This window comes from Macaca mulatta, chromosome 1, assembly GCF_049350105.2.
Source record: "Macaca mulatta isolate MMU2019108-1 chromosome 1, T2T-MMU8v2.0, whole genome shotgun sequence".
Taxonomy (NCBI): domain Eukaryota; kingdom Metazoa; phylum Chordata; class Mammalia; order Primates; family Cercopithecidae; genus Macaca; species Macaca mulatta.
The window spans coordinates 13,988,993-14,002,299 of NC_133406.1; the positions used below are offsets into that span (position 1 = coordinate 13,988,993).

Consider the following 13,307-nt stretch of genomic DNA (forward strand, 5'->3'; position numbering starts at 1 on the left):
TCAGCCTGCTTGCAGGTGGGAGGCCATTCTCTGCTGACTCAGGCCCAGACTGGGGCAGGTGCATGCCTTCAACCCTGTGAGTAATACTGGCTTTTCATCTTCCAAGGGCCTTTCCAAGATTAACCAATTAGTCACCTCCAGGAGAGCTACAAAGCAGGTTATTATTGTCTTTATTAAGCCCATGGTGGAGGAAGGAAGGAAGTGGAGTCCCCATCCCAGGTCAGTGAGAAAACTGGCAGAAGAGTGTGGGTTTGGACACAGGAGATGGCAGCCACTCGGGATTTCCTGGGGTGTTGGGTGGGGGACGAACCAAAGGCAGGTAAAGTAGAGGCTGCAGCTTCTCACTGGTCGGGGGCGGGAGACACCACAGGGAGTATGGGGGAAGGACTGGACAGGCTTAGGCCTATGGAAGAGGGCATCTTACTGAAACCACAGCCAGTGGGTGAAGACACAGTTCGGCCTCAACGGACCCGCAGAGGGCTCTGCCCGATGTTCTAAAGAATTCAGAAAACCGCTGCTGATGGTGCTTGAATCACTCCGCCTCTCTGAGCCACCCAGATATTTGTGAAATGAGCCTTGGAACACTTTCCTTTTTGTATCTGTTCGAGGATTTTGATGGACTAAAAATGATCACAACACAAGTCATTCAAGCACGTTGCAAATAAAAAGTGTACTATGAAAGCTTAGAAGAGGAAGAGGTGGACTTTGTTCTGGTTCACTCTGAGCCACAGGTGTGTCTCCCTCAGGTGCACGATGCAGAAAGTTAGAGGGTTTTAAAAGGTAAATCCAAGTCCTGGTGACAGAGTGAGAACCGATGCACCTTCTGGAAGCCAGACAGCAAAGCAAGCCTTCAGTCAATCCTGTCTGCAGCTGCTTTTTATAAACTTGGCATAAATATGTGCTTGGGAACGCCAGGACAGTGTGTCTGGAAAATATTTTCTACCATTAGAAAACACACACACACCCCACACATAACACACATGCACATAACACACACACGCACACACACCACACATAACACACATGCACATAACACACACACGCATACACACCACACATAACACACATGCACATAACACACACACGCACACACACCACACATAACACACATGCACATAACACACACACGCACACACAAACAACACACACAACACACATGCATACACACAGCACACACATACAACACAATACACATCTACTCATACACATGACATACACACATAACATACACATACACACATAGCACACACATAACACATACATACACACCACACATAACAGACATGCACATAACATACACATAACATATAACACACAAACAACACACAACACACATACACACACAACACACACATACAACACACACATAACACACTCATACACACATAACACACATACACACACACATAACATGTAACATACAAACAGCACAAACATAACCTACATACACATACACGCAACACACACAACACACGCATACACACATAACACACATGCACACACATAACACATTCATACACACATATACACACATATACATAACACACATACACATAACACACACATATGCTCAGAAATGACAGAAATCATGCGTGGTACTGAGTGGCTTCACGTGTGTTTTTTTTTTTTTTTTTTTTTTTTTTTTTTTTTTTTTGAGACGGAGTCTCGCTCTGCCGCCCAGGCTGGAGTGCAGTGGCCAGATCTCAGCTCATTGCAAGCTCCGCCTCCCGGGTTCACGCCATTCTCCTGCCTCAGCCTCCCGAGTAGTTGGGACTACAGGCGCCCGCCACCGCGCCCGGCTAGTTTTTTGTATTTTTTAGTAGAGACGGGGTTTCACCGTGTTAGCCAGGATGGTCTCCATCTCCTGACCTCGTGATCCGCCCATCTCGGCCTCCCAAAGTGCTGGGATTACAGGCTTGAGCCACCGCGCCCGGCCGTGTTTTTTTTCATTACTTCCTCAGTTCATTGTTTTGCTGCCAATTTTAGAAGGCTGTAAGTCATAGTTTGTTGTTAAACTTTGTCAGTTAAAATGTAACTGTAAGAACAAAGTCATCAGGGCTGCTGTGGTCAGATGGCTTTTGGAGAGAATGCATGGTGGAAGGCGCGCTCTCCCGTGCTCCGGGACGGCTGCTAAGTAGTGTGTCATGGGTCTCGGGCGTTTTCTGGTGTGTGTTACACACGGTGCCCACAGGGTGGGTAGTCCTGACTCTTCTGGGCCCTGAGTTCGGCATTTATGCCGCAGCTCCAGAGGGCCACTTACCAGAGGAAAAGAGATGTGATGAGTCAAACTGTCCCCATTTACTCTGTGTGACCCGGGAACCGAGTGTGGTCTCGTCAGGGGTGGTGTGTTACAACTTCCCCACTTCTGTTTCTCCTAGAAATGACGGCGTCCACTTTCTCATAAACCTTGGCCCGGCAGAAGTGAGAAACTGAGAGGCCCAAAGGGAGTGCCTGGCTTGGTTTGAGGATGGAGCAGCACAACTTCCTCACCCTGACTTGGGAGAATGGAAAAGCCAGGAATGGCAAACAGCCTCTGTGCTTGGAGACCTCTAAGCTGTACTGTTTGGTTTGCTGTGAGACTGGAAGCCTTTCGAGGGCAGGGCTCTGTGTTTTTCCTGAGGAGTTCTAGTGCTAAGACAAGGCCGGGAACACGGTGAGCCAGCAGGCCTTTACAAATGCTTGTGTCTTAAACCACATGGAAGACAAGACCCCAGCAGGCCTGCTGGGAGCACAGCCTTCAGTTTGGTGAGGTGGGGGGAGGGTCCTTCCTCTTTCCAACCCTCCTTTTCTGCCTGCTCTTCCATCTGCTGTTCTTCCTCATCTCATTATCCACTCTAGTGAAGGCTGGGGACTTTGAAGGGAGCAGGGGGAGCCAGGGTGGGAAAAGGGGGGCTTTCTCAGTGACCAGGCCCCCACACTTTGAGGCTAGGTGTCATCTTTGTGGGGCAAAGCTAGAGTTTGGACCATTGCTCTGAAAACTAGAGCATTGCTTCCATCTGTGATCTGATCAGGGGATTATGGGCAGGGCTGATAGGTCTGATGCCAAGCTCTGCCCTTGCTGGTCAAGCTACTTTCAGGATAAAGCACTGCTGTCTCTGTCTTTGATTCTCCATTTGCCGGAAGGGCACTCGTACCCCATCTGCTGCATGTGGGGGGACACTCCCTGTACCTACCCGTCCAGTGCCTTGATAGGAAGTGGAAAGGCCTATTCACTGCCCAGGTACCAGGCCCTCCAGGCCCCAGGGTTTTGTGAATTTGGAAGGGTTTGTGGCACTGGTTTTGAAAAGGATCATGTGTGTTTCTGCTGGCATGCTCAGCGCTGCCATGTTTCTCTTTTTGGGCTTCTTTCTTCCTTCAGAACAAGAGGTTCTTTTTGTTGTTGTTTTGTTTTGTTTTCTGTTGTTGTTGTTGTTGTTTTTCAGATGGAGTCTCGATCTGTTGCCCAGACTGGAGTGAGGTCATGTGATCTCGGCTCACTGCAAACTCTGCCTCTCGGGTTCAAGCTCAGCCTCCCAAGTAGCTGGGATTACAGGCGCCCGCCACTGCGTGATATATATATATACACATACACACACACACACACACACACACACACACACACACACACACATAAAATATATATATTTTTTAGTAGAGATGGAGTTTTGCCATGTTGGCCAGGCTGGTCTTGAACTCCTGACCTCAAGTGATCCACCTGCCTCGGCCTCCCAAAGTGCTGGGATTACAGGTGGGAGCCACCATGCCTGGCTTTTTTTTTTTTTTTTTTAATCTCTTCAATAAATACATACTTCAAAGCTACTGTGCTCAAGGCACTGTGCCCAGTCTGGGCACCTTCGTGAACAAGACAAGTGCCTGTCTTCATGGAGTTTTCATTCTAATGGGGAGTGATCGACATAGGCCAACTCACCCTGCAAATAACTTTTGCTTCCAGTGATGCCTCCAGCAATGAAGGAATGGTGCAGATTGCTAAGAAGGGGTACAGCAGGGAAGCTGACTTAGTCTGTGGGAGTGGGTAGAGGGTCCCTGGGATTGCCGCCTCACCTCTCGGGGCCTTACCTGTGAAATAGGCGTACCACCATTTGCTTCACAGGGCGACCACGAGTAACGGGTAAAATAATGCCTGAGAAAAAGCACTTTGATTCATGCTGTCTACGTCATAATTCCTTCCTAATAAAATCTTCAGTGACTAATCTCTCATATCTATGTTTTCTCTTCTCCTTTGAATAGTGTGATTTCATAATTCAACCTTGCCTGGACAAACAGGAAAACCCATTCCGAATTCCAAACTGGCTTTAGAAACATTTTCTTGGAGGGTGATGGGAAGTGGGGTGGGGGTTTGGGAAGGGACGCTCTCCCGGCTCTTTCGTTGCTGTCTGGTTGCCAACTTCAGTTCCCCTGCGGATGGCTTGTGAAGAGCGCGCATCAGGGGACATGCCCTCATCCTCATACTCCGGGTGCCGCCCACCTGAGACCGCTGTGTCCTCTGGCCACAGCTTCTCAATACTCTGTCTACGGGGAAATATTTTAAAGACTCAGGAAGTGAACTCATTTAAAAAAATGTCCTCCCCCTGCTTTTCCAAAACAGTGCAGCCTTCCTGGAAGAAAGCAAACAAAACAAGTGTGGCTGTTTAAAAAACGATTGGAAAAGCCATTCTGAACAGTGTGAGTTTGCACGGCTCTCCTGGGCGGATGTGTCACCCTCGGCTGGGCTTACTCTCTGGCGTCTGCATGGAGAGGAGGCAGGGCTGCCCACGCAGTCTTCTCAGAGGAGGCAGCTGATGGCTGAGTGGGGCCTGGAGACCAGTTCCCCCCAAACAGCCACGGGCACTTCACACTTGCAGACCTCAAACACACAGACAGACGCGGCTGTGAGTCCACATGCGTGTGCGTGAGGCCGCGTCCAGCTGAAATTAGCACAATGATCTAATCGCCGCCAAAGCGCGGACGACTTCTGCTCTGCATGTGGTGACTATTTTGGGTTTCTAGGTGTTCGCATGTGATTTGTGGCATTCGCAGTGTTGTTATTAATAACACCGTTGGCTGTGTGGAGGCTGAGGATGAAGCCTTTTCATTTCAGCCATCTGGTCAGAATGCTTCTCCTTTGATGAGGGAAAAAACCTTTGCTGTGTTTCAACTGGAACACTGCCTCCCAATTAAGGTGACAGCAGATCGCCGAGTCGCCCTGTCTTTGCAGGAAGAGCCAGCCAGGCTCTACGTGCTGCTCTGTCCGGGAGGGAGAACGCCTTTCCTATCGACTGTGGCTTGGTATGCAGTTCAGGCTCTGGCTTGAAGGGACGCTGGGCCAGGAAAGCCAGCATGTGGTGTTTACCGGGTTGGCTGGCTTGGCGCTCAGGTTTTCCACTGTCAGGCAGTGACAGCGCTGCTCCAGACGCTCTCAGGAGACGTTCCCCTGCTTTCATAACAACGAAGGGCTTTTTTGTTTTCTGACTCATCTTCAGAAGATCTCCCCCCACTTCGTTTGAAAGTAAATATAATTAGTAACAGGCAGACATACTGTATATAGCCAGCCCTGCCTATGCGAGAGAGTTATAATTAAACCTGCATGCTGTCTGCTGTGCACTGTCGGCGAAAGGCCTTGCTGAAGTCCCCTGTAGGGAGAGGGTTTATCTTGAAGCAGCAGCCTGGGGTGGGTGCTGCAGAGAGAGAGAGAGGCCTGTCCCACCTTTGAGTCCAATGTCCAGTCCAAAGCTAAGACTGAGCTGTTGACCAAAGGGGAGGTGTGCCCATGGGCCCTCAGCCTGCCTTCGCCTTGGTTCTTCTCCGTTCTCAACCTTGGGCAGCCCTGGGGGACCCTGCGTGGTCAGGGTTGGGGCCGGCCCCTCTTGGGGACAGAGTGATGGTGGCCAAGTATGGTTGTCATCGTAACTAGGTGGCTGCTGCCACTGCTGTCGGCTCAGGAGGCACCTGCCTGCCTGCAGGTTACGATCTGCCCTCCCCAGGCTGGGGAGCCAAGACCACGCCTTTGTTCCCAGCTCCCTGCCCGGGATGCTGGCAGCAAAATCTAAGCCCCGCCCTGCAGGGCAGGAGCTCAGGTAGGTTACCCCAGGTGACCCTCGGCCCTTCTTCCTGGCTAAGGGTAGGTTGGGTGTTTGGAGGCCACTGTCCAGGCCCATAGAGAGCTCAGATTCTGCTGAAACCAGCGGCTCAGGCAGCCCCAGGAACACGCACACACCTTGTGGGCAGATTCTGGGACCGCAGCATGGCCAGCGGGCTTGGTGACACAGGCTTGCAGACACAGGAGAAGCTGCTGTGCCTCCCGCCCCTCCAGGGGGTGCGGCGGTGACCGGATGACTAGTTGGCACAGCACTTTCTTGGCCTGGATCAAATGCAACAGGCGTCATCTGAGCCCCGGGCACCTTTCCCCAAGTTGCTCAAAGTGTTTTCCGAGCAAACAGTTGTTTCATAACACCCGTGAGAAGTAGGTGGGGTGACAAAGCATTCTTTGTCCCTGTCTTGCAGATGGGGGAATTGAAAAGCTGCCGGTCCTGGTGGTGAGGCCAAGAAAGGGAGAAGGTGCTCTCCTGCCCGGGGCTCTGGGCGTGGACTGCCGGGGCCAACTCGTGCCCCGTCACCAACTCCTGTGGAAAGTGGGGCAGCCCCAGCAGAGAAGGAGGCCAAAAGTGGAAGAGGCCCAGGGCTTTTCCCTTAGCACTGGAGGCCTCAGATGCAATGGCAGGAGCTCGGCCGTGGGCCTCACTGTCTGAGGTGTTGAAACTGGCCATTGGCAACTCGAGAGTTGTTGGTGCTCTTTCCTGCTCAGCTTGCTTGAAGTTACTGGACTCTTGGAGGGATCAACAGATGCTTTTTGAGCACACTGTTCTGGCCCAGGAATTGTTCCATTCCAGTGGTAAATGAGGGGGATGTGACCCTGCCTTTATGGTGCTCATAGGAGACAGTCAACACATAAAATTAAGAAGAAATCATTTCAGAGAGTGACATGCTATAAGGACAATAAAAATGCATAAGGGGACAGAGATTGGCTAGAGGGGAGGGTAGGAGAGGAGGAAAACAACTATTTTATTTTATTTTATTTTGTTTTGTTTTATTTTATTTTTGAGATGGAGTCTCGCCCTGTCGCCCAGGCTGGAGTGCAGTGGTGTGACCTCAGCTCACTGCAAGCTCCGCCTCCCGGGTTCAGCACTTCTTCTGCCTCAGCCTCCTGAGTAGCTGGGATTACAGGTGCCCGCCACCATGCCCAGCTAATTATTGTATCTTTAGTAGAGACGGGGTTTCACCATGTTGCTCAGGCTGGTCTTGAACTCCTGACCTCAGGTGACCCACCCCCCTTGGTCTCCCAAAGTGCTAGGATTACATGTGTGAACTACTGCTCCTGGATATTTTATTTTTTGAGACAGGGTCTCACTCTGTGTCCCAGGCTGGAGTGTAGTGGTGTGATCATAGCTCACTGCAGCCTCAGACTCCTGGGCTCAAGTGATCCTCCCGCCTCAGCTTCCTGAGTAGCTGGGACTGCAGGTGTGCACCACCATGCCTGGCTAATTTTTAAAAATATTTTTGTAGAGATGGGGTTTTGCCGTGTTGCCCAGGCTGGTCTTGAACTCCTGGGCTCGAAGGATCCTCCCACCTGAGCCTCCCAAAGTGCTGGGATTACAGATATGAACCACTGTGCCTGGCTGAGCAAAAATTTTAGATAGCGAATCAGAGACGGCGTCTGCACGAGCAATTCCACAAAGGGAAGAAGGAGCCAGACTAGGGGACCAGCATTCCAGGGCAGGAAACAACTGGGGCAAAAGCCCTGAGAGGGGAATGAGGGTGGCCTGTCCAAAGCTTGGAGGAGGACGCTGCTCTTGGATGGTGGCAAGAGACTATGTGAGGGCGGTGAGCAGGGGTGTGGTCCTGTAAGGAGGACCTTGTTGGTTGTGGGGCCGTGTGTGACTCTGGATGCTAGGGGAGGTGATACGTAATTCAGAATTTCTTGGGAAGGTGGTGCTGACATTCTTTTCTTATGGATTGGATGTGGAACGTGATGGAGGAATGAGTTAAGGACAGTCTCCAGGTGTTTGCTGGAGGTGGAAGACAGAGTTCTCGATTGTGATGGGGAAGGCTGGGGAAGACCATGTGTAGAGGGGAGCGAAGAGGGTGGTCTTAGGGATGGCAGTTTTGAAAGACCTGCTTCTAAGTGGCTGTGAGTGGAGCCTGGGCATCTGCGTTTCTTAAACTCTCCCTCTCAGATCGTGGAGAAGAAAGGGAGAGGAATGAACTGCACTCTTTGTTTTGTTTTGTTTAGACAGAGTCTCTCTCTGTCACTCAGGCTGTAATGTAGTGGCAGGATCTCGACTCACTGCAATCTCTGCCTCCCCGGTTCAAGCAATTCTCCTGCCTCAGCCTCCTGAGTAGCTGGTATTACAGGCGCCTGCCACCATGCCTGGCTAGGTTTTTGTATTTTCAGTAGAGAAGGGATTTCACCATGTTGGCCAGGCTGGTCTTGAACTCCTGACCTCAAGTGATCCACCCACCTCAGCCTCCCAAAGTGCTGGGGTTACAGGCGTGAGCCACCACGCCAGGCCCGTGCTTGGTTTTGAATTCGCCCAAGCCTCCCGGGGCTCAAACTCCATGATTTTCTTTTTTTTGAGATGGAGTCTCATTCTGTCGCCCAGGCTGGAGTGCAATGGCGTGATCTCTGCTCACTGCAGCCTCCACCTCCCGGGTTCCAGGGATTCTTGTGTCTCAGCCTCCCAAGTAGTTGAGACTACAGGCACGAGCCACCACGTCTGGCTAATTTTTGTATTTCTAGTAGAGACGGGTTTTCACCATGTTGGCCAGGCTGGTCTCGAACTCCTGACCTCAGGTAATCCACCCACCTCGGCCTCCCAAACTGCTAAGATTACAGGTGTGAGCCATCGTGCCCAGCCTAAACTCTATGATTTTCAAGGACAAGACTCCTGCTTCCAGAGCTAGAGGAGGCCTGTTAATGGTGCTTCGCCATCAAGGAAAGGAGACCAGCCGGGGTTGGTGCATGGAGGGCAGTGAACACCCTCCTGCCAACTGGCCTGCTGTCCCTTCCTATCCAACCCCCAGCCCCCTGCCATTTACATCCAGATCCTTGGTAATTTGCCCTTGAGCATCATTATTAGCCTGATACACACACACACACACACACACACACATATATTTTTTTTTTGAGACAGAGTCTCCCCCTTGTCACCCAGGCATGAGCCACTGCACCTGTCCATTATTAGCCTGATCTTACTACCTGTGGATGAAGAAATATCCAAGTCCTGCCTCTCTTTTGTTTGATAAAATGGAATGGTAAAAATTTAGCAATTGGCTGAGTGCGATGGCTCACGCCTGTAGTCCCAACACTTTGGGAGGCCAAGGTGGGCAGATCATGAGGTCAGGAGTTCGAGACCAGCCTGGCCAACCTTGTGAAACCCATCTCTATGAAAAATAAAAAAATTAGCCAGGCATGGTGGCAGGTGCCTATAATCCCAGCTGTTCGGGAGGCTGAGGCAGGAGAATCACTTGAACCCAGGAGGCGGAGGTTGCAGTGAGCTGAGATCGTGCCATTGCACTCCAGCCTGGGCGACAGAGTGAGACTCTATCTCAAAAAAAAAAAAAAAAAAAAAAAAAACAGAGCGAAAGACAGAAAAGGATGGGCCCATGTGAGCAGCAAGACAGTTCCACTAGGCAGGAGGGCAGGGATACTTTTTGACTTTTTGGCCACTAACTTGGCATGCAGTTTTCGAAAACTTGCTAATTCTTCCTTAAGTATATACATTGGAAGCTACAAGATTACTTGCATCAGTGATAGTGGCCTGAGCCCACCGTTTTTTTTTTTTTTTTTTTTTTTTTTTTGAGACTGAGTCTGGCTCTGTCGCCCAGGCTGGAGTGCAGTGGCCGGATCTCAGCTCACTGCAAGCTCCGCCTCCCGGGTTTACGCCATTCTCCTGCCTCAGCCTCCGGAGTAGCTGGGACCACAGGCGCCCGCCACCTCGCCCGGATAGTTTTTTGTATTTTTTAGTAGAGACGGGGTTTCACCGTGTTAGCCAGGATGGTCTCGATCTCCTGACCTCGTGATCCGCCCGTCTCAGCCTCCCAAAGTGCTGGGATTACAGGCTTGAGCCACCGCGCCCGGCTTAGCCCACCGTTTTTTTGTTTTGTTTTGTTTTCTGTTTTTTTTTTAAAAGACAGAGTCTTGCTTTGTCACCCAGGCTGGAGTGCAGTAGCGCGATCTCAGCTCACTGCAACCTCCGCCTCCTGGATTCAAGCGATTCTCCTGCCTCAGTCTCCCGAGTAGCTGGGACTACAGGGGTCTGAGCCCATTGTTGAATCTACCTACTGTATCTCCTCGCAGGCTCAAATAACAGCCATTAATGCAATGTAGGTTCCAATCCCAAGTCTCCAAGCAATGATTTTGGGGCAGAGGATGTACTATACATACACCTATGGACACTTCTTGGCATCGTATTACAATGCTTTACAATGTGGCATGGGGTTTGTTTCTTAGATTTTACACAGGAAGTTTACTTACTGATATATAGGTTAAGCGTTCCAAACCAAAAACCCAAAATCCTCCACAATTTGAAACTTTTTGAGCATCAGCCTGATGCTCAAAGGAAATGTTCACTGGAGCATTACAGATTTTGGATTTTTGGATTTGGGATGATCAACTGATAGGTACATTAGGCAAATATTCCAAAATCCAAAAAAATGCAAACTCCAAGACACTGTGATTCCCAAGCTATTTATTTATTTTTTGAGATGGAGTCTTGCACCGTCACCCAGGCTGGAGTGCAGTGGCGCGATCTCAGCTCACTGCAACCCCCACCTCCTGGGTTCAAGTGATTCTTGTGCCTCAAGCACCTGAGGAGCTGGGATTACAGATATGCATCACTACGCCCAGCGAAATTTTGTATTTTTAGTAGAGACAGGGTTTTGCCATGTTGCCCAGGCTGGTCTTGAACTCCTGACCTCAAGTGATTCTCCCACCTGGGCCTCCCAAATTGCTGGGATTGCAGGCATGAGCCACTGTGCCTAGCCCCCTAGGCATTTAAATGAGGAGCATACTCAACCTGTACTAAAAACACTGTGTTATGAGCTTGTCTTTCCATGTCCCAGAAATGGATTCAGGGACATCATTTCTATTCCTCATAGAAATGAGCCATCTTTAGGTGTCTGGGTGTGGTGACTCATGCCTGTAATCCTAGCACTTTGAAGGGCTGAGGCAGAAGGATCCCTTGAGCCCAGCAGTTTGAGACCAGCCTGGGCAGTGCAATAAGACCCCATCTCTACAAAAGATAAAATTATATCACTTCTCAGCCTTTTGGCTAAGATTAAGTGCAAAAATAATGTTATTAGCTAGGTGTGGTGGTATGCACCTGCAGTTGCAGCTACCCAGGGGGCTGAGGTGGGAGGATCACCTGAGCCCAGAAGGCTGAGGCTTCAGTGAACCGTGATTGTGCCACTGCACTCCAGCCTGGGTGACAGACCAAGACCCTGTCTCAACAAACAAACAAACACGCAAACAAACAAACTCCTTGGGTAATGACCCAGCGGTCACCCATCGTGATCAATTTTTCCGTGGGACTGAACCACTGTCATTTTCTGGTGCTTTATAACAGCTTACAAAGTGTTTCCGCAGTTACTTTCTCATTTGCTTTTCCCCAGTGCTCACGGCGTTAGTGGCGGTGTATAGATGCAGAAGCCAAGAGAGGTTAAGTCATTTGCCCAAAGTTACAGAGGAAGGGGAGACCTGGACCTGAGCCCCAGTCCTTGGCCTCTGCTCTCACGCTTTCCCAAGTCCCTGCTGTGGGGACTTTGGTGGCAGCGGGCCAAGGCAGTTCCGGGCACCTGGGCTGATTGTGTGACTGTGAGTTTGGTAAGCCGAACCTGGGAGGTGTTTGCAATGCCCTGAGCTGGCTCCTGGGAATGCATTCTGTGCCATGCAGGGCCGTGTTGCAACGTGACTAATGGATGAGAAGGTTGAGGAGGAAAGCCATTACTTCACCAATGTGAATCAAGGTCATTAGTCACCTCGGGAAGCACACGGAGCTGCGACATTCAGGAGGGAGGCACGCTGCCCCCAAGCCAAGCCACGATGTGGCCTGGCGCCGATCCCATGCAGCAGGGAGAAGGGAAGTTTCTGGAAGCGAAGATGAGCTGGGCAGCCAGGCCCAGGGCCCTGGCTGTGCATGCATCAGCCCTCTCTGAGAAAAAGAGTTTTGCCCAAGAGTGGGGCAATGGTGCAGTTTCCAGGAGGCGCTGGCAGGAGCTGACTGGCCACTGATACTGGCTGGGGTCTCTGGAGGACAGTGACTGGAGGATCAGTGGACTCTGACCCTCTCCTGTCACCTGAGGAAATCAGGCCAATCGTGAGCCACCAGAGTGTCCTCACCGAGACTGCCTCTCTCCCTGGTGTAACAAGCCACATTTGCTGCTTTTCTGGGAGAGTGAGGAGCAACCACGTGGGTGACTTCTTTTCAAAGTTCTCTGCCTCAGAGGAGGAAGCCCCGTGGGTGGAGGCCAGGCCTGAGGCCATCCTGCTCTGGGCCAGAGCATGCTTGTGTCTGATGAGCGAGGACACGCCTCATCTGGCTGAGGCTTCCATTTCACACTGGCGGTTCGAACCCCCATCACGGCTTCCTTTTGGGCTCCCGTCCTCAGGGGCCCGGGCCTGAAATGTGCTTGCCCTTCATCCCTCAGGATGTGTCCCTTCCTCAGAGAGGACTAAGTTAGCCCCTCCCCTAGTCTCCATGTGCTCCAAAGCCCTTCCTATTCACAGAAACTGTCTGGCCTATTTATTTGCTTGCTTGCTTGCTTCTGATGTCTTCTCTTACTGAAAGGTAAGTCATGTGGTAGATGGAATCATGCCAGGTTTGGTTCACTATTACATCCTCCACACTTTTCTTTTCTGATTTATTTATTTATTTTAGAGTCGGAGTCTTGCTCTGTCATTCAGGCTGGAGTGCAGTGGCACAGTCATAGCTCACTGCAGCCTCAAACTTCTGGACTTAAGTGATCCCCCTGCTTCGGCCTCCTGAGTAACTAAAGACTACAGGTGTGCATCACCATGCTTGGCTAATTTAAAAAAATTGTTTTAATACAAAAATTAGCTGGGTGTCGTAGTGTGAACCTGCAGTGCCAGCCACTATGGAGGCTGAGGTGGGAGGATCACTTGAGCCCAGGAGATTGAGTCTGCAATGATCTGAGATCGTACCACTGCATTCTGGCCTGGCAACAGAGTAAGACCCTGTCTCATTTTTTTCTTTTTTTTTGTAGACATGGGGTCTCACTATATTGCCCAGGTTGGTCTTGAACTCCTGGGCTCA

The 13,307-nt window shown here is 50.7% G+C and overlaps 1 long non-coding RNA gene across 1 annotated transcript; it reads left to right on the forward strand.

The window, feature by feature from the left end:
* The first annotated feature begins 2,037 nt into the window (after positions 1-2,037).
* Positions 2,038-4,197, forward strand: LOC144340223 (uncharacterized). Its single transcript, XR_013416018.1, has 2 exons — positions 2,038-2,165; positions 2,379-4,197. It is a non-coding gene; the product is annotated as an uncharacterized LOC144340223 (long non-coding RNA).
* Positions 4,198-13,307: the final 9,110 nt, after the last annotated feature.